At 49.4% G+C, this 25,655-nt stretch overlaps 5 non-coding genes across 5 annotated transcripts; all 5 read right to left on the reverse strand.

The window, feature by feature from the left end:
- Positions 1-2,274: 2,274 nt before the first annotated feature.
- Positions 2,275-2,348, reverse strand: Trnaa-agc (transfer RNA alanine (anticodon AGC)). Its single transcript has one exon. It is a non-coding gene; the product is annotated as a tRNA-Ala (tRNA).
- A 1,386-nt stretch (positions 2,349-3,734) lies between these two features.
- Positions 3,735-3,808, reverse strand: Trnaa-agc (transfer RNA alanine (anticodon AGC)). Its single transcript has one exon. It is a non-coding gene; the product is annotated as a tRNA-Ala (tRNA).
- Positions 3,809-6,644: 2,836 nt separating this feature from the next.
- Positions 6,645-6,718, reverse strand: Trnaa-agc (transfer RNA alanine (anticodon AGC)). Its single transcript has one exon. It is a non-coding gene; the product is annotated as a tRNA-Ala (tRNA).
- Positions 6,719-12,460: 5,742 nt separating this feature from the next.
- Trnaa-agc (transfer RNA alanine (anticodon AGC)) lies at positions 12,461-12,534 on the reverse strand. Its single transcript has one exon. It is a non-coding gene; the product is annotated as a tRNA-Ala (tRNA).
- Positions 12,535-25,062: 12,528 nt separating this feature from the next.
- Trnaa-agc (transfer RNA alanine (anticodon AGC)) lies at positions 25,063-25,136 on the reverse strand. Its single transcript has one exon. It is a non-coding gene; the product is annotated as a tRNA-Ala (tRNA).
- Positions 25,137-25,655: the final 519 nt, after the last annotated feature.

Consider the following 25,655-nt stretch of genomic DNA (forward strand, 5'->3'; position numbering starts at 1 on the left):
GGTACCAGAATATAAAGGCGCGGACACGTTCATATACACATGAGTTCCAAGTAGTTTCGATGCTCTGGTATTACGAATGCAAATTCCGTCTGTTTTGAACGTCTTAAATTGAAAGGGCGGTCACAAATTGGTCCATTTCACTCCTTGTCCACAATCACACAGCACCTGAGGTAACAAGCACATCTCGAGCCCCATTGTGCTCTCCATTGTTCATGCCAACTCAGTGCCTCGCTCTTTGCTACTGTGTAAAACTCTTGTCGTCCAACTGCAAAACACTGGGACACAACAAGTTTCCGTGTCCCCATTGCACTGATCGTACTACGAAACGCTCCCCAAACTTGGCAATCACCCATGCAGATGACTTTTCCGACTTTACACGACGCTCACGCTAGTGACAGCCTTATTTATAGTTCGACGTCGCGCCAAAGCGAATGAGCACATTTCGCCTACGGCTTAGGCCGCGCTTCTAGTGTGGCTGCTCTGTGTCTGCAGGCAGCGAGGGGCTGCAAGCTTCCTGTGTTCGCACCTATATCACCTGTGCTTCCTTGTCAGAGACAGACTATCGCAAAACATACAACTCACTCCATGAATTGATTGCTACGGCATCTGTTATCAGCAGTCACAACCAGCAACACCAGTAGCAGCCGACTGCACGCAAAGAATGGGAACGTGCAGTGGGATTTACGTGAAATCGGCGCATTTGTGGATGCTAATCGTTCGCTTGTATCTGCCTACACACCTCTGCCGGTTGGGAATTATTCCACTTGCATGGCAAGGTGCGCATGTAGGTGTGTTAAAAATTCTGGAGGCGCTGGGTATCGATCCCAGTACCTCTCGCACACTAAGCGAGCGCTCTACCATCTGAGCTACGCCCACCCCCCCGATAACTAGTAGTGCTACATACAGTCATATCAACGTCACAGACCCTTGCACTCCCATTATTCCGCAGACAAACACTACTCTCTATGTATCAGTGAGGGTGTCTTTCAGGTTTCGTGCATTCTGTATCGAATCGTAGTTGGCCACAATGAAAGTGGCACGCATAACGTCGAAAATAGAGTTCAGACACCGCTCTGAGTAAGACGAACGTGTTGTCCACCTCTAGACTTCAATGACGTTAAGCCGTGATACCTAAGAGAGATCTGCACTCGATAACACCACGATAACAGCCGGTCCCCACACTTACATCTTGCTCTCCTTATGATAGTATACATCATATCAGTCTGTGACGCTGGTTTTGCAACTTCTTGCGTGCGTTTATGTTCGCCGCGACCAACACTTACCATGCACTGACCACAAAACATGGAGGAGCCGGGGCTTGAACCCGAGACCGTTCACACGCTAAGCGAACGATCTGCCAACTGAGCTACAGCTACACACACGACCAAGCCTGGCTATTCTCCATTCTTTGCGACTCTGATGTGCACGGACACGATGGTTGGTTGGTTTGTAGCGGCGAAAGTACCAGAATACAAAGGCGCGGACACGTTCATATACACAAGAGTTCCAAGTAGTTTCGATGCTCTGGTATTGCGAATGCAAATTCCGTCTGTTTTGAACGTCTTAAATTGAAAGGGCGGTCACAAATTGGTCCATTTCACTCCTTGTCCACAATCACACAGCACCTGAGGTAACAAGCACATCTCGAGCCCCATTGTGCTCTCCGTTGTTCATGCCAACTCAGTGCCTCGCTCTTTGCTACTGTGTAAAACTCTTGTCGTCTAACTGCAAAACACTGGGACACAACAAGTTTCCGTGTCCCCATTGCACTGATCGTACTACGAAACGCTCCCCAAACTTGGCAATCACCCATGCAGATGACTTTTCCGACTTTACACGACGCTCACGCAACGCTCACGCTAGTGACAGCCTTATTTATAGTTCGACGTCGCGCCAAAGCGAATGAGCACATTTCGCCTACGGCTTAGGCCGCGCTTCTAGTGTGGCTGCTCTGTGTCTGCAGGCAGCGAGGGGCTGCAAGCTTCCTGTGTTCGCACCTATATCACCTGTGCTTCCTTGTCAGAGACAGACTATCGCAAAACATACAACTCACTCCATGAATTGATTGCTACGGCATCTGTTATCAGCAGTCACAACCAGCAACACCAGTAGCAGCCGACTGCACGCAAAGAATGGGAACGTGCAGTGGGATTTACGTGAAATCGGCGCAATTGTGGATGCTAATCGTTCGCTTGTATCTGCCTACACACCTCTGCCGGTTGGGAATTATTCCACTTGCATGGCAAGGTGCGCATGTAGGTGTGTTAAAAATTCTGGAGGCGCTGGGTATCGATCCCAGTACCTCTCGCACGCTAAGCGAGCGCTCTACCATCTGAGCTACGCCCACCCCCCCGATAACTAGTAGTGCTACATACAGTCATGTCAACGTCACAGACCCTTGCACTCCCATTATTCCGCAGACAAACACTACTTTCTATGTATCAGTGAGGGTGTCTTTCAGGTTTCGTGCATTCTGTATCGAATCGTAGTTGGCCACAATGAAAGTGGCACGCATAACGTCGAAAATAGAGTTCAGACACCGCTCTGAGTAAGACGAACGTGTTGTCCACCTCTAGACTTCAATGACGTTAAGCCGTGATACCTAAGAGAGATCTGCACTCGATAACACCACGATAACAGCCGGTCCCCACACTTACATCTTGCTCTCCTTATGACAGTATACATCATATCAGTCTGTGACGCTGGTTTTTCAACTTCTTGCGTGCGTTTATGTTCGCCGCGACCAACACTTACCATGCACTGACCACAAAACATGGAGGAGCCGGGGCTTGAACCCGAGACCGTTCACACGCTAAGCGAACGATCTGCCAACTGAGCTACAGCTACACACACGACCAAGCCTGGCTATTCTCCATTCTTTGCGACTCTGATGTGCACGGACACGATGGTTGGTTGGTTTGTAGTGGCGAAGGTACCAGAATATAAAGGCGCGGACACGTTCATATACACATGAGTTCCAAGTAGTTTCGATGCTCTGGTATTACGAATGCAAATTCCGTCTGTTTTGAACGTCTTAAATTGAAAGGGCGGTCACAAATTGGTCCATTTCACTCCTTGTCCACAATCACACAGCACCTGAGGTAACAAGCACATCTCGAGCCCCATTGTGCTCTCCATTGTTCATGCCAACTCAGTGCCTCGCTCTTTGCTACTGTGTAAAACTCTTGTCGTCCAACTGCAAAACACTGGGACACAACAAGTTTCCGTGTCCCCATTGCACTGATCGTACTACGAAACGCTCCCCAAACTTGGCAATCACCCATGCAGATGACTTTTCCGACTTTACACGACGCTCACGCTAGTGACAGCCTTATTTATAGTTCGACGTCGCGCCAAAGCGAATGAGCACATTTCGCCTACGGCTTAGGCCGCGCTTCTAGTGTGGCTGCTCTGTGTCTGCAGGCAGCGAGGGGCTGCAAGCTTCCTGTGTTCGCACCTATATCACCTGTGGTTCCTTGTCAGAGACAGACTATCGCAAAACATACAACTCACTCCATGAATTGATTGCTACGGCATCTGTTATCAGCAGTCACAACCAGCAACACCAGTAGCAGCCGACTGCACGCAAAGAATGGGAACGTGCAGTGGGATTTACGTGAAATCGGCGCAATTGTGGATGCTAATCGTTCGCTTGTATCTGCCTACACACCTCTGCCGGTTGGGAATTATTCCACTTGCATGGCAAGGTGCGCATGTAGGTGTGTTAAAAATTCTGGAGGCGCTGGGTATCGATCCCAGTACCTCTCGCACGCTAAGCGAGCGCTCTACCATCTGAGCTACGCCCACCCCCCCGATAACTAGTAGTGCTACATACAGTCATGTCAACGTCACAGACCCTTGCACTCCCATTATTCCGCAGACAAACACTACTCAGTGAGGGTGTCTTTCAGGTTTCGTGCATTCTGTATCGAATCGTAGTTGGCCACAATGAAAGTGGCACGCATAACGTCGAAAATAGAGTTCAGACACCGCTCTGAGTAAGACGAACGTGTTGTCCACCTCTAGACTTCAATGACGTTAAGCCGTGATACCTAAGAGAGATCTGCACTCGATAACACCACGATAACAGCCGGTCCCCACACTTACATCTTGCTCTCCTTATGACAGTATACATCATATCAGTCTGTGACGCTGGTTTTGCAACTTCTTGCGTGCGTTTATGTTCGCCGCGACCAACACTTACCATGCACTGACCACAAAACATGGAGGAGCCGGGGCTTGAACCCGAGACCGTTCACACGCTAAGCGAACGATCTGCCAACTGAGCTACAGCTACACACACGACCAAGCCTGGCTATTCTCCATTCTTTGCGACTCTGATTTGCACGGACACGATGGTTGGTTGGTTTGTAGTGGCGAAGGTACCAGAATATAAAGGCGCGGACACGTTCATATACACATGAGTTCCAAGTAGTTTCGATGCTCTGGTATTACGAATGCAAATTCCGTCTGTTTTGAACGTCTTAAATTGAAAGGGCGGTCACAAATTGGTCCATTTCACTCCTTGTCCACAATCACACAGCACCTGAGGTAACAAGCACATCTCGAGCCCCATTGTGCTCTCCATTGTTCATGCCAAAGCAGTGCCTCGCTCTTTGCTACTGTGTAAAACTCTTGTCGTCCAACTGCAAAACACTGGGACACAACAAGTTTCCGTGTCCCCATTGCACTGATCGTACTACGAAACGCTCCCCAAACTTGGCAATCACCCATGCAGATGACTTTTCCGACTTTACACGACGCTCACGCTAGTGACAGCCTTATTTATAGTTCGACGTCGCGCCAAAGCGAATGAGCACATTTCGCCTACGGCTTAGGCCGCGCTTCTAGTGTGGCTGCTCTGTGTCTGCAGGCAGCGAGGGGCTGCAAGCTTCCTGTGTTCGCACCTATATCACCTGTGCTTCCTTGTCAGAGACAGACTATCGCAAAACATACAACTCACTCCATGAATTGATTGCTACGGCATCTGTTATCAGCAGTCACAACCAGCAACACCAGTAGCAGCCGACTGCACGCAAAGAATGGGAACGTGCAGTGGGATTTACGTGAAATCGGCGCATTTGTGGATGCTAATCGTTCGCTTGTATCTGCCTACACACCTCTGCCGGTTGGGAATTATTCCACTTGCATGGCAAGGTGCGCATGTAGGTGTGTTAAAAATTCTGGAGGCGCTGGGTATCGATCCCAGTACCTCTCGCACACTAAGCGAGCGCTCTACCATCTGAGCTACGCCCACCCCCCCGATAACTAGTAGTGCTACATACAGTCATATCAACGTCACAGACCCTTGCACTCCCATTATTCCGCAGACAAACACTACTCTCTATGTATCAGTGAGGGTGTCTTTCAGGTTTCGTGCATTCTGTATCGAATCGTAGTTGGCCACAATGAAAGTGGCACGCATAACGTCGAAAATAGAGTTCAGACACCGCTCTGAGTAAGACGAACGTGTTGTCCACCTCTAGACTTCAATGACGTTAAGCCGTGATACCTAAGAGAGATCTGCACTCGATAACACCACGATAACAGCCGGTCCCCACACTTACATCTTGCTCTCCTTATGATAGTATACATCATATCAGTCTGTGACGCTGGTTTTGCAACTTCTTGCGTGCGTTTATGTTCGCCGCGACCAACACTTACCATGCACTGACCACAAAACATGGAGGAGCCGGGGCTTGAACCCGAGACCGTTCACACGCTAAGCGAACGATCTGCCAACTGAGCTACAGCTACACACACGACCAAGCCTGGCTATTCTCCATTCTTTGCGACTCTGATGTGCACGGACACGATGGTTGGTTGGTTTGTAGTGGCGAAGGTACCAGAATATAAAGGCGCGGACACGTTCATATACACATGAGTTCCAAGTAGTTTCGATGCTCTGGTATTACGAATGCAAATTCCGTCTGTTTTGAACGTCTTAAATTGAAAGGGCGGTCACAAATTGGTCCATTTCACTCCTTGTCCACAATCACACAGCACCTGAGGTAACAAGCACATCTCGAGCCCCATTGTGCTCTCCATTGTTCATGCCAACTCAGTGCCTCGCTCTTTGCTACTGTGTAAAACTCTTGTCGTCCAACTGCAAAACACTGGGACACAACAAGTTTCCGTGTCCCCATTGCACTGATCGTACTACGAAACGCTCCCCAAACTTGGCAATCACCCATGCAGATGACTTTTCCGACTTTACACGACGCTCACGCTAGTGACAGCCTTATTTATAGTTCGACGTCGCGCCAAAGCGAATGAGCACATTTCGCCTACGGCTTAGGCCGCGCTTCTAGTGTGGCTGCTCTGTGTCTGCAGGCAGCGAGGGGCTGCAAGCTTCCTGTGTTCGCACCTATATCACCTGTGGTTCCTTGTCAGAGACAGACTATCGCAAAACATACAACTCACTCCATGAATTGATTGCTACGGCATCTGTTATCAGCAGTCACAACCAGCAACACCAGTAGCAGCCGACTGCACGCAAAGAATGGGAACGTGCAGTGGGATTTACGTGAAATCGGCGCAATTGTGGATGCTAATCGTTCGCTTGTATCTGCCTACACACCTCTGCCGGTTGGGAATTATTCCACTTGCATGGCAAGGTGCGCATGTAGGTGTGTTAAAAATTCTGGAGGCGCTGGGTATCGATCCCAGTACCTCTCGCACGCTAAGCGAGCGCTCTACCATCTGAGCTACGCCCACCCCCCCGATAACTAGTAGTGCTACATACAGTCATGTCAACGTCACAGACCCTTGCACTCCCATTATTCCGCAGACAAACACTACTCTCTATGTATCAGTGAGGGTGTCTTTCAGGTTTCGTGCATTCTGTATCGAATCGTAGTTGGCCACAATGAAAGTGGCACGCATAACGTCGAAAATAGAGTTCAGACACCGCTCTGAGTAAGACGAACGTGTTGTCCACCTCTAGACTTCAATGACGTTAAGCCGTGATACCTAAGAGAGATCTGCACTCGATAACACCACGATAACAGCCGGTCCCCACACTTACATCTTGCTCTCCTTATGACAGTATACATCATATCAGTCTGTGACGCTGGTTTTTCAACTTCTTGCGTGCGTTTATGTTCGCCGCGACCAACACTTACCATGCACTGACCACAAAACATGGAGGAGCCGGGGCTTGAACCCGAGACCGTTCACACGCTAAGCGAACGATCTGCCAACTGAGCTACAGCTACACACACGACCAAGCCTGGCTATTCTCCATTCTTTGCGACTCTGATGTGCACGGACACGATGGTTGGTTGGTTTGTAGTGGCGAAGGTACCAGAATATAAAGGCGCGGACACGTTCATATACACATGAGTTCCAAGTAGTTTCGATGCTCTGGTATTACGAATGCAAATTCCGTCTGTTTTGAACGTCTTAAATTGAAAGGGCGGTCACAAATTGGTCCATTTCACTCCTTGTCCACAATCACACAGCACCTGAGGTAACAAGCACATCTCGAGCCCCATTGTGCTCTCCATTGTTCATGCCAACTCAGTGCCTCGCTCTTTGCTACTGTGTAAAACTCTTGTCGTCCAACTGCAAAACACTGGGACACAACAAGTTTCCGTGTCCCCATTGCACTGATCGTACTACGAAACGCTCCCCAAACTTGGCAATCACCCATGCAGATGACTTTTCCGACTTTACACGACGCTCACGCTAGTGACAGCCTTATTTATAGTTCGACGTCGCGCCAAAGCGAATGAGCCCATTTCGCCTACGGCTTAGGCCGCTCTTCTAGTGTGGCTGCTCTGTGTCTGCAGGCAGCGAGGGGCTGCAAGCTTCCTGTGTTCGCACCTATATCACCTGTGCTTCCTTGTCAGAGACAGACTATCGCAAAACATACAACTCACTCCATGAATTGATTGCTACGGCATCTGTTATCAGCAGTCACAACCAGCAACACCAGTAGCAGCCGACTGCACGCAAAGAATGGGAACGTGCAGTGGGATTTACGTGAAATCGGCGCAATTGTGGATGCTAATCGTTCGCTTGTATCTGCCTACACACCTCTGCCGGTTGGGAATTATTCCACTTGCATGGCAAGGTGCGCATGTAGGTGTGCTAAAAATTCTGGAGGCGCTGGGTATCGATCCCAGTACCTCTCGCACACTAAGCGAGCGCTCTACCATCTGAGCTACGCCCACCCCCCCGATAACTAGTAGTGCTACATACAGTCATGTCAACGTCACAGACCCTTGCACTCCCATTATTCCGCAGACAAACACTACTCTCTATGTATCAGTGAGGGTGTCTTTCAGGTTTCGTGCATTCTGTATCGAATCGTAGTTGGCCACAATGAAAGAGGCACGCATAATGTCGAAAATAGAGTTCAGACACCGCTCTGAGTAAGACGAACGTGTTGTCCACCTCTAGACCTCAATGACGTTAAGCCGTGATACCTAAGAGAGATCTGCACTCGATAACACCACGATAACAGCCGGTCCCCACACTTACATCTTGCTCTCCTTATGATAGTATACATCATATCAGAGTGTGACGCTGGTTTTGCAACTTCTTGCGTGCGTTTATGTTCGCCGCGACCAACACTTACCATGCACTGACCACAAAACATGGAGGAGCCGGGGCTTGAACCCGAGACCGTTCACACGCTAAGCGAACGATCTGCCAACTGAGCTACAGCTACACACACGACCAAGCCTGGCTATTCTCCATTCTTTGCGACTCTGATGTGCACGGACACGATGGTTGGTTGGTTTGTAGCGGCGAAAGTACCAGAATACAAAGGCGCGGACACGTTCATATACACAAGAGTTCCAAGTAGTTTCGATGCTCTGGTATTACGAATGCAAATTCCGTCTGTTTTGAACGTCTTAAATTGAAAGGGCGGTCACAAATTGGTCCATTTCACTCCTTGTCCACAATCACACAGCACCTGAGGTAACAAGCACATCTCGAGCCCCATTGTGCTCTCCATTGTTCATGCCAACTCAGTGCCTCGCTCTTTGCTACTGTGTAAAACTCTTGTCGTCTAACTGCAAAACACTGGGACACAACAAGTTTCCGTGTCCCCATTGCACTGATCGTACTACGAAACGCTCCCCAAACTTGGCAATCACACATGCAGATGACTTTTCCGACTTTACACGACGCTCACGCTAGTGACAGCCTTATTTATAGTTCGACGTCGCGCCAAAGCGAATGAGCACATTTCGCCTACGGCTTAGGCCGCGCTTCTAGTGTGGCTGCTCTGTGTCTGCAGGCAGCGAGGGGCTGCAAGCTTCCTGTGTTCGCACCTATATCACCTGTGCTTCCTTGTCAGAGACAGACTATCGCAAAACATACAACTCACTCCATGAATTGATTGCTACGGCATCTGTTATCAGCAGTCACAACCAGCAACACCAGTAGCAGCCGACTGCACGCAAAGAATGGGAACGTGCAGTGGGATTTACGTGAAATCGGCGCAATTGTGGATGCTAATCGTTCGCTTGTATCTGCCTACACACCTCTGCCGGTTGGGAATTATTCCACTTGCATGGCAAGGTGCGCATGTAGGTGTGCTAAAAATTCTGGAGGCGCTGGGTATCGATCCCAGTACCTCTCGCACACTAAGCGAGCGCTCTACCATCTGAGCTACGCCCACCCCCCCGATAACTAGTAGTGCTACATACAGTCATGTCAACGTCACAGACCCTTGCACTCCCATTATTCCGCAGACAAACACTACTCTCTATGTATCAGTGAGGGTGTCTTTCAGGTTTCGTGCATTCTGTATCGAATCGTAGTTGGCCACAATGAAAGTGGCACGCATAACGTCGAAAATAGAGTTCAGACACCGCTCTGAGTAAGACGAACGTGTTGTCCACCTCTAGACTTCAATGACGTTAAGCCGTGATACCTAAGAGAGATCTGCACTCGATAACAAAACGATAACAGCCGGTCCCCACACTTACATCTTGCTCTCCTTATGATAGTATACATCATATCAGTCTGTGACGCTGGTTTTGCAACTTCTTGCGTGCTTTTATGTTCGACGCGACCAACACTTACCATGCACTGACCACAAAACATGGAGGAGCCGGGGCTTGAACCCGAGACCGTTCACACGCTAAGCGAACGATCTGCCAACTGAGCTACAGCTACACACACGACCAAGCCTGGCTATTCTCCATTCTTTGCGACTCTGATGTGCACGGACACGATGGTTGGTTGGTTTGTAGCGGCGAAAGTACCAGAATACAAAAGGCGCGGACACGTTCATATACACAAGAGTTCCAAGTAGTTTCGATGCTCTGGTATTACGAATGCAAATTCCGTCTGTTTTGAACGTCTTAAATTGAAAGGGCGGTCACAAATTGGTCCATTTCACTCCTTGTCCACAATCACACAGCACCTGAGGTAACAAGCACATCTCGAGCCCCATTGTGCTCTCCATTGTTCATGCCAACTCAGTGCCTCGCTCTTTGCTACTGTGTAAAACTCTTGTCGTCTAACTGCAAAACACTGGGACACAACAAGTTTCCGTGTCCCCATTGCACTGATCGTACTACGAAACGCTCCCCAAACTTGGCAATCACCCATGCAGATGACTTTTCCGATTTTACACGACGCTCACGCAACGCTCACGCTAGTGACAGCCTTATTTATAGTTCGACGTCGCGCCAAAGCGAATGAGCACATTTCGCCTACGGCTTAGGCCGCGCTTCTAGTGTGGCTGCTCTGTGTCTGCAGGCAGCGAGGGGCTGCAAGCTTCCTGTGTTCGCACCTATATCACCTGTGCTTCCTTGTCAGAGACAGACTATCGCAAAACATACAACTCACTCCATGAATTGATTGCTACGGCATCTGTTATCAGCAGTCACAACCAGCAACACCAGTAGCAGCCGACTGGAGGCGCTGGGTATCGATCCCAGTACCTCCCGCACACTAAGCGAGCGCTCTACCATCTGAGCTACGCCCACCCCCCCGATAACTAGTAGTGCTACATACAGTCATATCAACGTCACAGACCCTTGCACTCCCATTATTCCGCAGACAAACACTACTCCCTATGTATCAGTGAGGGTGTCTTTCAGGTTTCGTGCATTCTGTATCGAATCGTAGTTGGCCACAATGAAAGTGGCACGCATAACGTCGAAAATAGAGTTCGGACACCGCTCTGAGTAAGCCGAACGTGTTGTCCACCTCTAGACTTCAATGACGTTAAGCCGTGACACCTAAGACAGATCTGCACTCGATGACACCACGATAACAGCCGCTCCCCACACTTACATCTTGCTCTCCTTATGACAGTATACATCATATCAGTCTGTGACGCTGGTTTTGCAACTTCTTGCGTGCGTTTATGTTCGCCGCGACCAACACTTACCATGCACTGACCACAAAACATGGAGGAGCCGGGGCTTGAACCCGAGACCGTTCACACGCTAAGCGAACGATCTGCCAACTGAGCTACAGCTACACACGCGACCAAGCCTGGCTATTCTCCATTCTTTGCGACTCTGATGTGCACGGACACGATGGTTGGTTGGTTTGTAGCGGCGAAGGTACCAGAATACAAAGGCGCGGACACGTTCATATACACAAGAGTTCCAAGTAGTTTCGATGCTCTGGTATTACGAATGCAAATTCCGTCTGTTTTGAACGTCTTAAATTGAAAGGGCGGTCACAAATTGGTCCATTTCACTCCTTGTCCACAATCACACAGCACCTGAGGTAACAAGCACATCTCGAGCCCCATTGTGCTCTTCATTGTTCATGCCAACTCAGTGCCTCGCTCTTTGCTACTGTGTAAAACTCTTGTCGTCTAACTGCAAAACACTGGGACACAACAAGTTTCCGTGTCCCCATTGCACTGATCGTACTACGAAACGCTCCCCAAACTTGGCAATCACCCATGCAGATGACTTTTCCGACTTTACACGACGCTCACGCTAGTGACAGCCTTATTTATAGTTCGACGTCGCGCCAAAGCGAATGAGCACATTTCGCCTACGGCTTAGGCCGCGCTTCTAGTGTGGCTGCTCTGTGTCTGCAGGCAGCGAGGGGCTGCAAGCTTCCTGTGTTGGCACCTATATCACCTGTGCTTCCTTGTCAGAGACAGACTATCGCAAAACATACAACTCACTCCATGAATTGATTGCTACGGCATCTGTTATCAGCAGTCACAACCAGCAACACCAGTAGCAGCCAACTGCAGGCAAAGAATGGGAACGTGCAGTGGGATTTACGTGAAATCGGCGCAAGGCAGATCTTTCCAACGTAGGCTTGAGAATCTTATGGGAACATTTGTACTGTTTCTAAATTAAGTGTAGGTGTGGGAGGAGGGTGCTTCCTGCGCACGAATAAAAGCACGCTCGCCAATTGTGGATGCTAATCGTTCGCTTGTATCTGCCTACACACCTCTGCCGGTTGGGAATTATTCCACTTGCATGGCAAGGTGCGCATGTAGGTGTGTTAAAGATTCTGGAGGCGCTGGGTATCGATCCCAGTACCTCTCGCACGCTAAGCGAGCGCTCTACCATCTGAGCTACGCCCACCCCCCCGATAACTAGTTGTGCTACATACAGTCATATCAACGTCACAGACCCTTGCACTCCCATTATTCCGCAGACAAACACTACTCTCTATGTATCAGTGAGGGTGTCTTTCAGGTTTCGTGCATTCTGTATCGAATCGTAGTTGGCCACAATGAAAGTGGCACGCATAACGTCGAAAATAGAGTTCGGACACCGCTCTGAGTAAGACGAACGTGTTGTCCACCTCTAGACTTCAATGACGTTAAGCCGTGATACCTAAGACAGATCTGCACTCGATGACACCACGATAACAGTCGGTCCCCACACTTACATCTTGCTCTCCTTATGACAGTATACATCATATCAGTATGTGACGCTGGTTTTGCAACTTCTTGCGTGCGTTTATGTTCGCCGCGACCAACACTTACCATGCACTGACCACAAAACATGGAGGAGCCGGGGCTTGAACCCGAGACCGTTCACACGCTAAGCGAACGATCTGCCAACTGAGCTACAGCTACACACGCGACCAAGCCTGGCTATTCTCCATTCTTTGCGACTCTGATGTGCACGGACACGATGGTTGGTTGGTTTGTAGCGGCGAAGGTACCAGAATACAAAGGCGCGGACACGTTCATATACACAAGAGTTCCAAGTAGTTTCGATGCTCTGGTATTACGAATGCAAATTCGTCTGTTTTGAACGTCTTACATTGAAAGGGCGGTCACAAATTGGTCCATTTCACTCCATGTCGACAATTACACAGCACCTGAGGTAACAAGCACATCTCGAGCCCCATTGTGCTCTCCATTGTTCATGCCAACTCAGTGCCTCGCTCTTTGCTACTGTGTAAAACTCTTGTCGTCCAACTGCAAAACACTGGGACACAACAAGTTTCCGCGTCTCCATTGCACTGATCGTACTACGAAACGCTCCCCAAACTTGGCAATCACCCATGCAGATGACTTTTCCGACTTTACACGACGCTCACGCTAGTGGCAGCCTTATTTATAGTTCGACGTCGCGCCAAAGCGAATGAGCACATTTCGCCTACGGCTTAGGCCGCTCTTCTAGTGTGGCTGCTCTGTGTCTGCAGGCAGTGAGGGGCTGCAAGCTTCCTGTGTTCGCACCTATATCACCTGTGCTTCTTTGTCAGAGACAGACTATCGCAAAACATACAACTCACTCAATGAATTGATTGCTACGGCATCTGTTATCAGCAGTCACAACCAGCAACACCAGTAGCAGCCGACTGCACGCAAAGAATGGGAACGTGCAGTGGGATTTACGTGAAATCGGCGCAATTGTGGATGCTAATCGTTCGCTTGTATCTGCCTACACACCTCTGCCGGTTGGGAATTATTCCACTTGCATGGCAAGGTGCGCATGTAGGTGTGTTAAAGATTCTGGAGGCGCTGGGTATGGATCCCAGTACCTCTCGCACGCTAAGCTAGCGCTCTACCATCTGAGCTACGCCCACCCCCCCGATAACTAGTTGTGCTACATACAGTCATATCAACGTCACAAACCCTTGCACTCCCATTATTCCGCAGACAAACACTACTCTCTATGTATCAGTGAGGGTGTCTTTCAGGTTTCGTGCATTCTGTATCGAATCGTAGTTGGCCACAATGAAAGTGGCACGCATAACGTCGAAAATAGAGTTCGGACACCGCTCTGAGTAAGACGAACGTGTTGTCCACCTCTAGACTTCAATGACGTTAAGCCGTGATACCTAAGACAGATCTGCACTCGGTGACACCACGATAACAGCCGGTCCCCACACTTACATCTTGCTCTCCTTATGACAGTATACATCATATCAGTATGTGACGCTGGTTTTGCAACTTCTTGCGTGCGTTTATGTTCGCCGCGACCAACACTTACCATGCACTGACCACAAAACATGGAGGAGCCGGGGCTTGAACCCGAGACCGTTCACACGCTAAGCGAACGATCTGCCAACTGAGGTACAGCTACACACGCGACCAAGCCTGGCTATTCTCCATTCTTTGCGACTCTGATGTGCACGGACACGATGGTTGGTTGGTTTGTAGCGGCGAAGGTACCAGAATACAAAGGCGCGGACACGTTCATATACACAAGAGTTCCAAGTAGTTTCGATGCTCTGGTATTACGAATGCAAATTCCGTCTGTTTTGAACGCCTTACATTGAAAGGGCGGTCACAAATTGGTCCATTTCACTCCATGTCGACAATCACACAGCACCTGAGGTAACAAGCACATCTCGAGCCCCATTGTGCTCTCCATTGTTCATGCCAACTCAGTGCCTCGCTCTTTGCTACTGTGTAAAACTCTTGTCGTCCAACTGCAAAACACTGGGACACAACAAGTTTCCGTGTCCCCATTGCACTGATCGTACTACGAAACGTTCCCCAAACTTGGCAATCACCCATGCAGATCACTTTTCCGACTTTACACGATGGTCACGCAACGCTCACGCTAGTGACAGCCTTATTTATAGTTCGACGTCGCGCCAAAGCGAATGAGCACCTTTCGCCTACGGCTTAGGCCGCGCTTCTAGTGTGGCTGCTCTGTGTCTGCAGGCAGCGAGGGGCTGCAAGCTTCCTGTGTTCGCACCTATATCACCTGTGCTTCCTTTTGAGAGACAGACTATCGCAAAACATACAACTCACTCCATGAATTGATTGCTACGGCATCTGTTATCAGCAGTCACAACCAGCAACACCAGTAGCAGCCGACTGCAGGCAAAGAATGGGAACGTGCAGTGGGATTTACGTGAAATCGGCGCAAGGCAGATCTTTCCGACGTAGGCTTGAGAATCTTATGGGAACATTTGTACTGTTTCTAAATTAAGTGTAGGTGTGGGAGGAGGGTGCTTCCTGCGCACGAATAAAAGCACGCTCGCCAATTGTGGATGCTAATCGTTCGCTTGTATCTGCCTACACACCTCTGCCGGTTGGGAATTATTCCACTTGCATGGCAAGGTGCGCATGTAGGTGTGTTAAAAATTCTGGAGGCGCTGGGTATCGATCCCAGTACCTCTCGCACACTAAGCGAGCGCTCTACCATCTGAGCTACGCCCACCCCCCCGGTAACTAGTAGTGCTACATACAGTCATATCAACGTCACAGACCCTTGCACTCCCATTATTCCGCAGACAAACACTACTCTCTATGTATCAGTGAGGGTGTCTTTCAGGTTTCGTGCATTCTGTATCGAATCGTAGTTGGCCACAATGAAAGTGGCACGCATAACGTCGAAAATAGAGTTCGGACACCGCTCTGAGTAAGACGAACGTGTTGTCCACCTCTAGACTTCAATGACGTTAAGCCGTGACACCTAAGACAGAACTGCACTCGATGACACCACGATAACAGCCGCTCCCCACACTTACATCTTGCTCTCCTTATGACAGTACACATCATATCTGTATGTGAGGCTGGTTTTGCAACTTCTTGCGTGCGTTTATGTTCGCCGCGACCAACACTTACCATGCACTGACCACAAAACATGGAGGAGCCGGGGCTTGAACCCGAGACCGTTCACACGCTAAGCGAACGATCTGCCAACTGAGCTACAGCTACACACGCGACCAAGCCTGGCTTTTCTCCATTCTTTGCGACTCTGATGTGCACGGACACGATGGTTTGTCGGTTTGTAGCGGCGAAGGTACCAGAATACAAAGGCGCGGACACGTTCATATACACAAGAGTTCCAAGTAGTTTCGATGCTCTGGTATTACGAATGCAAATTCCGTCTGTTTTGAACGTCTTACATTGAAAGGGCGGTCACAAATTGGTCCATTTCACTCCATGTCGACAATCACACAGCACCTGAGGTAACAAGCACATCTCGAGCCCCATTGTGCTCTCCATTGTTCATGCCAACTCAGTGCCTCGCTCTTTGCTACTGTGTAAAACTCTTGTCGTCCAACTGCAAAACACTGGGACACAGCAAGTTTCCGCGTCTCCATTGCACTGATCGTACTACGAAACGCTCCCCAAACTTGGCAATCACCCATGCAGATGACTTTTCCAACTTTACACGGCGCTCACGCTAGTGACAGCCTTATTTATAGTTCGACGTCGCGCCAAAGCGAATGAGCACATTTCGCCTACGGCTTAGGCCGCGCTTCTAGTGTGGCTGCTCTGTGTCTGCAGGCAGCGAGGGGCTGCAAGCTTCCTGTGTTCGCACCTATATCACCTGTGCTTCCTTGTCAGAGACAGACTATCGCAAAACATACAACTCACTCCATGAATTGATTGCTACAGCATCTGTTATCAGCAGTCACAACCAGCAACACCAGTAGCAGCCGACTGCACGCAAAGAATGGGAACGTGCAGTGGGATTTACGTGAAATCGGCGCAAGGCAGATCTTTCCGACGTAGGCTTGAGAATCTTATGGGAACATTTGTACTGTTTCTAAATTAAGTGTAGGTGTGGGAGGAGGGTGCTTCCTGCGCACGAATAAAAGCACGCTCGCCAATTGTGGATGCTAATCGTTCGCTTGTATCTGCCTACACACCTCTGCCGGTTGGGGATTATTCCACTTGCATGGCAAGGTGCGCATGTAGGTGTGTTAAAGATTCTGGAGGCGCTGGGTATCGATCGCAGTACCTCTCGCACGCTAAGCGAGCGCTCTACCATTTGAGCTACGCCCACCCCCCCGATAACTAGTTGTGCTACATACAGTCATATCAACGTCACAGACCCTTGCACTCCCATTATTCCGCAGACAAACACTACTCTCTATGTATCAGTGAGGGTGTCTTTCAGGTTTCGTGCATTCTGTATCGAATCGTAGTTGGCCACAATGAAAGTGGCACGCATAACGTCGAAAATAGAGTTCGGACACCGCTCTGAGTAAGACGAACGTGTTGTCCACCTCTAGACTTCAATGACGTTAAGCCGTGATACCTAAGACAGATCTGCACTCGATGACACCACGATAACAGTCGGTCCCCACACTTACATCTTGCTCTCCTTATGACAGTATACATCATACCAGTATGTGACGCTGGTTTTGCAACTTCTTGCGTGCGTTTATGTTCGCCGCGACCAACACTTACCATGCACTGACCACAAAACATGGAGGAGCCGGGGCTTGAACCCGAGACCGTTCACACGCTAAGCGAACGATCTGCCAACTGAGCTACAGCTACACACAAGACCAAGCCTGGCTATTCTCCATTCTTTGCGACTCTGATGTGCACGGACACGATGGTTGGTTGGTTTGTAGCGGCGAAGGTACCAGAATACAAAGGCGCGGACACGTTCATATACACAAGAGTTCCAAGTTGTTTCGATGCTCTGGTATTACGAATGCAAATTCCGTCTGTTTTGAATGTCTTACATTGAAAGGGCGGTCACAAATTGGTCCATTTCACTCCATGTCGACAATCACAAAGCACCTGAGGTAACAAGCACATCTCGAGCCCCATTGTGCTCTCCATTGTTCATGCCAACTCAGTGCCTCGCTCTTTGCTACTGTGTAAAACTCTTGTCGTCCAACTGCAAAACACTGGGACACAACAAGTTTCCGCGTCTCCATTGCACTGATCGTACTACGAAACGCTCCCCAAACTTGGCAATCACCCATGCAGATGACTTTTCCGACTTTACACGACGCTCACGCTAGTGACAGCCTTATTTATAGTTCGACGTCGCGCCAAAGCGAATGAGCACATTTCGCCTACGGCTTAGGCCGCTCTTCTAGTGTGGCTGCTCTGTGTCTGCAGGCAGCGAGGGGCTGCAAGCTTCCTGTGTTCGCACCTATATCACCTGTGCTTCCTTGTCAGAGACAGACTATCGCAAAACATACAACTCACTCCATGAATTGATTGCTACGGCATCTGTTATCAGCAGTCACAACCAGCAACACCAGTAGCAGCCGACTGCACGCAAAGAATGGGAACGTGCAGTGGGATTTACGTGAAATCGGCGCAATTGTGGATGCTAATCGTTCGCTTGTATCTGCCTACACACCTCTGCCGGTTGGGAATTATTCCACTTGCATGGCAAGGTGCGCATGTAGGTGTGTTAAAAATTCTGGAGGCGCTGGATATCGATCCCAGTACCTCTCGCACACTAAGCGAGCGCTCTACCATCTGAGCTACGCCCACCCTCCCGATAACTAGTAGTGCTACATACAGTCATATCAACGTCACAGACCCTTGCACTCCCATTATTCCGCAGACAAACACTACTCTCTATGTATCAGTGAGGGTGTCTTTCAGGTTTCGTGCATTCTGTATCGAATCGTAGTTGGCCACAATGAAAGTGGCACGCATAACGTCGAAAATAGAGTTCAGACACCGCTCTGAGTAAGACGAACGTGTTGTCCACCTCTAGACTTCAATGACGTTAAGCCGTGATACCTAAGAGAGATCTGCACTCGATAACACCACGATAACAGCCGGTCCCCACACTTACATCTTGCTCTCCTTATGACAGTATACATCATATCAGTCTGTGACGCTGGTTTTGCAACTTCTTGCGTGCGTTTATGTTCGCCGCGACCAACATTTACCATGCACTGACCACAAAACATGGAGGAGCCGGGGCTTGAACCCGAGACCGTTCACACACTACGCGAACGATCTGCCAACTGAGCTACAGCTACACACACGACCAAGCCTGGCTATTCTCCATTCTTTGCGACTCTGATGTGCACGGACACGATGGTTGGTTGGTTTGTAGCGGCAAAGGTACCAGAATACAAAGGCGCGGACACGTTCATATACACAAGAGTTCCAAGTAGTTTCGATGCTCTGGTATTACGAATGCAAATTCTGTCTGTTTTGAACGTCTTAAATTGAAAGGGCGGTCACAAATTGGTCCATTTCACTCCTTGTCCACAATCACACAGCACCTGAGGTAACAAGCACATCTCGAGCCCCATTGTGCTCTCCATTGTTCATGCCAACTCAGTGCCTCGCTCTTTGCTACTGTGTAAAACTCTTGTCGTCTAACTGCAAAACACTGGGACACAACAAGTTTCCGTGTCCCCATTGCACTGATCGTACTACGAAACGCTCCCCAAACTTGGCAATCACCCATGCAGATGACTTTTCCGACTTTACACGACGCTCACGCTAGTGACAGCCTTATTTATAGTTCGACGTCGCGCCAAAGCGAATGAGCACATTTCGCCTACGGCTTAGGCCGCTCTTCTAGTGTGGCTGCTCTGTGTCTGCAGGCAGCGAGGGGCTGCAAGCTTCCTGTGTTCGCACCTATATCACCTGTGCTTCCTTGTCAGAGACAGACTATCGCAAAACATACAACTCACTCCATGAATTGATTGCTACGGCATCTGTTATCAGCAGTCACAACCAGCAACACCAGTAGCAGCCAACTGCAGGCAAAGAATGGGAACGTGCAGTGGGATTTACGTGAAATCGGCGCAAGGCAGATCTTTCCAACGTAGGCTTGAGAATCTTATGGGAACATTTGTACTGTTTCTAAATTAAGTGTAGGTGTGGGTGGAGGGTGCTTCCTGCGCACGAATAAAAGCACGCTCGCCAATTGTGGATGCTAATCGTTCGCTTGTATCTGCCTACACACCTCTGCCGGTTGGGAATTATTCCACTTGCATGGCAAGGTGCGCATGTAGGTGTGTTAAAGATTCTGGAGGCGCTGGGTATCGATCCCAGTACCTCTCGCACGCTACGCGAGCGCTCTACCATCTGAGCTACGCCCAGCCCCCGATAACTAGTAGTGCTACATACAGTCATATCAACGTCACAGACCCTTGCACTCCCATTATTCCGCAGACAAACACTACTCTCTATGTATCAGTGAGGGTGTCTTTCAGGTTTCGTACATTCTGTATCGAATCGTAGTTGGCCACAATGAAAGTGGCACGCATAACGTCGAAAATAGAGTTCGGACACCGCTCTGAGTAAGACGAACGTGTTGTCCACCTCTAGACTTCAATGACGTTAAGCCGTGATACCTAAGACAGATCTGCACTCGATGACACCACGATAACAGTCGGTCCCCACACTTACATCTTGCTCTCCTTATGACAGTATACATCATGTCAGTATGTGACGCTGGTTTTGCAACTTCTTGCGTGCGTTTATGTTCGCCGCGACCAACATTTACCATGCACTGACCACAAAACATGGAGGAGCCCGGGCTTGAACCCGAGACCGTTCACACGCTAAGCGAACGATCTGCCAACTGAGCTACAGCTACACACGCGACCAAGCCTGGCTATTCTCCATTCTTTGCGACTCTGATGTGAACGGACACGATGGTTGGTTGGTTTGTAGCTGCGAAGGTACCAGAATACAAAGGCGCGGACACGTTCATATACACAAGAGTTCCAAGTTGTTTCGATGCTCTGGTATTACGAATGCAAATTCCGTCTGTTTTGAACGTCTTACATTGAAAGGGCGGTCACAAATTGGTCCATTTCACTCCATGTCGACAATCACACAGCACCTGAGGTAACAAGCACATCTCGAGCCCCATTGTGCTCTCCATTGTTCATGCCAACTCAGTGCCTCGCTCTTTGCTACTGTGTAAAACTCTTGTCGTCCAACTGCAAAACACTGGGACACAACAAGTTTCCGCGTCTCCATTGCACTGATCGTACTACGAAACGCTCCCCAAACTTGGCAATCACCCATGCAGATGACTTTTCCGACTTTACACGACGCTCACGCTTTTTTTTTTTTTTTTTTTTTTCCTTTATTGTCATTTTATACCTACAAAGGTAGGCCGGCAGCGGCCTAATATGCCGCTCTTCGGCCACAAGAAACATACAAGAGAGAAAAACAGGAAGACATAATCTCAAAACACAGACATGGAGGACAAAAATCAGAAGACAACAGAGAATAAAAAGAAATGAAGTCGTTCACCGACGCAGCACTGTTTCAGTTTTAAAAAGACGGGCAGCACAGCACGGAACAGAGAACACTAGCACAGGTGAACGGTGGAGCAGAAAATGAAGAAACACGCGAGGCACAGACGGGACGAAAGACACGGACACTGCGGAGATGGGCTTCGGCGCTTGCAGGGGCACTGTCCACACCGAAAAGCTGGGGGCCTGCCAAGGGAAAAAACAGGGGGAGGGAAGGAGGGAGGGGGAGATAGGATGCCAGGGAGGAGGAGGGGAGACGACGCTCACGCTAGTGACAGCCTTATTTATAGTTCGACGTCGCGCCAAAGCGAATGAGCACATTTCGCCTACGGCTTAGGCCGCTCTTCTAGTGTGGCTGCTCTGTGTCTGCAGGCAGCGAGGGGCTGCAAGCTTCCTGTGTTCGCACCTATATCACCTGTGCTTCTTTGTCAGAGACAGACTATCGCAAAACATACAACTCACTCCATGAATTGATTGCTACGGCATCTGTTATCAGCAGTCACAACCAGCAACACCAGTAGCAGCCGACTGGAGGCGCTGGGTATCGATCCCAGTACCTCTCGCACACTAAGCGAGCGCTCTACCATCTGAGCTACGCCCACCCCCCCGATAACTAGTAGTGCTACATACAGTCATATCAACGTCACAGACCCTTGCACTCCCATTATTCCGCAGACAAACACTACTCCCTATGTATCAGTGAGGGTGTCTTTCAGGTTTCGTGCATTCTGTATCGAATCGTAGTTGGCCACAATGAAAGTGGCACGCATAACGTCGAAAATAGAGTTCGGACACCGCTCTGAGTAAGACGAACGTGTTGTCCACCTCTAGACTTCAATGACGTTAAGCCGTGACACCTAAGACAGATCTGCACTCGATGACACCACGATAACAGCCGCTCCCCACACTTACATCTTGCTCTCCTTATGACAGTATACATCATATCAGTATGTGACGCTGGTTTTGCAACTTCTTGCGTGCGTTTATGTTCGCCGCGACCAACACTTACCATGCACTGACCACAAAACATGGAGGAGCCGGGGCTTGAACCCGAGACCGTTCACACGCTAAGCGAACGATCTGCCAACTGAGGTACAGCTACACACGCGACCAAGCCTGGCTATTCTCCATTCTTTGCGACTCTGATGTGCACGGACACGATGGTTGGTTGGTTTGTAGCGGCGAAGGTACCAGAATACAAAGGCGCGGACACGTTCATATACACAAGAGTTCCAAGTAGTTTCGATGCTCTGGTATTACGAATGCAAATTCCGTCTGTTTTGAACGTCTTACATTGAAAGGGCGGTCACAAATTGGTCCATTTCACTCCATGTCGACAATCACACAGCACCTGAGGTAACAAGCACATCTCGAGCCCCATTGTGCTCTCCATTGTTCATGCCAACTCAGTGCCTCGCTCTTTGCTACTGTGTAAAACTCTTGTCGTCCAACTGCAAAACACTGGGACACAACAAGTTTCCGTGTCCCCATTGCACTGATCGTACTACGAAACGCTCCCCAAACTTGGCAATCACCCATGCAGATCACTTTTCCGACTTTACACGATGGTCACGCAACGCTCACGCTAGTGACAGCCTTATTTATAGTTCGACGTCGCGCCAAAGCGAATGAGCACCTTTCGCCTACGGCTTAGGCCGCGCTTCTAGTGTGGCTGCTCTGTGTCTGCAGGCAGCGAGGGGCTGCAAGCTTCCTGTGTTCGCACCTATATCACCTGTGCTTCCTTTTCAGAGACAGACTATCGCAAAACATACAACTCACTCCATGAATTGATTGCTACGGCATCTGTTATCAGCAGTCACAACCAGCAACACCAGTAGCAGCCGACTGCAGGCAAAGAATGGGAACGTGCAGTGGGATTTACGTGAAATCGGCGCAAGGCAGATCTTTCCGACGTAGGCTTGAGAATCTTATGGGAACATTTGTACTGTTTCTAAATTAAGTGTAGGTGTGGGAGGAGGGTGCTTCCTGCGCACGAATAAAAGCACGCTCGCCAATTGTGGATGCTAATCGTTCGCTTGTATCTGCCTACACACCTCTGCCGGTTGGGAATTATTCCACTTGCATGGCAAGGTGCGCATGTAGGTGTGTTAAAAATTCTGGAGGCGCTGGGTATCGATCCCAGTACCTCTCGCACACTAAGCGAGCGCTCTACCATCTGAGCTACGCCCACCCCCCCGGTAACTAGTAGTGCTACATACAGTCATATCAACGTCACAGACCCTTGCACTCCCATTATTCCGCAGACAAACACTACTCTCTATGTATCAGTGAGGGTGTCTTTCAGGTTTCGTGCATTCTGTATCGAATCGTAGTTGGCCACAATGAAAGTGGCACGCATAACGTCGAAAATAGAGTTCGGACACCGCTCTGAGTAAGACGAACGTGTTGTCCACCTCTAGACTTCAATGACGTTAAGCCGTGACACCTAAGACAGATCTGCACTCGATGACACCACGATAACAGCCGCTCCCCACACTGACATCTTGCTCTCCTTATGACAGTATACATCATATCTGTATGTGAGGCTGGTTTTGCAACTTCTTGCGTGCGTTTATGTTCGCCGCGACCAACACTTACCATGCACTGACCACAAAACATGGAGGAGCCGGGGCTTGAACCCGAGACCGTTCACACGCTAAGCGAACGATCTGCCAACTGAGCTACAGCTACACACGCGACCAAGCCTGGCTTTTCTCCATTCTTTGCGACTCTGATGTGCACGGACACGATGGTTTGTCGGTTTGTAGCGGCGAAGGTACCAGAATACAAAGGCGCGGACACGTTCATATACACAAGAGTTCCAAGTAGTTTCGATGCTCTGGTATTACGAATGCAAATTCCGTCTGTTTTGAACGTCTTACATTGAAAGGGCGGTCACAAATTGGTCCATTTCACTCCATGTCGACAATCACACAGCACCTGAGGTAACAAGCACATCTCGAGCCCCATTGTGCTCTCCATTGTTCATGCCAACTCAGTGCCTCGCTCTTTGCTACTGTGTAAAACTCTTGTCGTCCAACTGCAAAACACTGGGACACAGCAAGTTTCCGCGTCTCCATTGCACTGATCGTACTACGAAACGCTCCCCAAACTTGGCAATCACCCATGCAGATGACTTTTCCGACTTTACACGGCGCTCACGCTAGTGACAGCCTTATTTATAGTTCGACGTCGCGCCAAAGCGAATGAGCACATTTCGCCTACGGCTTAGGCCGCGCTTCTAGTGTGGCTGCTCTGTGTCTGCAGGCAGCGAGGGGCTGCAAGCTTCCTGTGTTCGCACCTATATCACCTGTGCTTCCTTGTCAGAGACAGACTATCGCAAAACATACAACTCACTCCATGAATTGATTGCTACGGCATCTGTTATCAGCAGTCACAACCAGCAACACCAGTAGCAGCCGACTGCAGGCAAAGAATGGGAACGTGCAGTGGGATTTACGTGAAATCGGCGCAAGGCAGATCTTTCCGACGTAGGCTTGAGAATCTTATGGGAACATTTGTACTGTTTCTAAATTAAGTGTAGGTGTGGGAGGAGGGTGCTTCCTGCGCACGAATAAAAGCACGCTCGCCAATTGTGGATGCTAATCGTTCGCTTGTATCTGCCTACACACCTCTGCCGGTTGGGAATTATTCCACTTGCATGGCAAGGTGCGCATGTAGGTGTGTTAAAGATTCTGGAGGCGCTGGGTATCGATCCCAGTACCTCTCGCACGCTAAGCGAGCGCTCTACCATCTGAGCTACGCCCACCCCCCCGATAACTAGTAGTGCTACATACAGTCATATCAACGTCACAGACCCTTGCACTCCCATTATTCCGCAGACAAACACTACTCTCTATGTATCAGTGAGGGTGTCTTTCAGGTTTCGTGCATTCTGTATCGAATCGTAGTTGGCCACAATGAAAGTGGCACGCATAACGTCGAAAATAGAGTTCGGACACCGCTCTGAGTAAGACGAACGTGTTGTCCACCTCTAGACTTCAATGACGTTAAGCCGTGATACCTAAGACAGATCTGCACTCGATGACACCACGATAACAGTCGGTCCCCACACTTACATCTTGCTCTACTTATGACAGTATACATCATATCAGTCTGTGACGCTGGTTTTGCAACTTCTTGCGTGCGTTTATGTTCGCCGCGACCAACACTTACCATGCACTGACCACAAAACATGGAGGAGCCGGGGCTTGAACCCGAGACCGTTCACACGCTAAGCGAACGATCTGCCAACTGAGCTACAGCTACACACGCGACCAAGCCTGGCT

This window comes from Schistocerca gregaria, chromosome 11 (genome assembly GCF_023897955.1).
Source record: "Schistocerca gregaria isolate iqSchGreg1 chromosome 11, iqSchGreg1.2, whole genome shotgun sequence".
Taxonomy (NCBI): domain Eukaryota; kingdom Metazoa; phylum Arthropoda; class Insecta; order Orthoptera; family Acrididae; genus Schistocerca; species Schistocerca gregaria.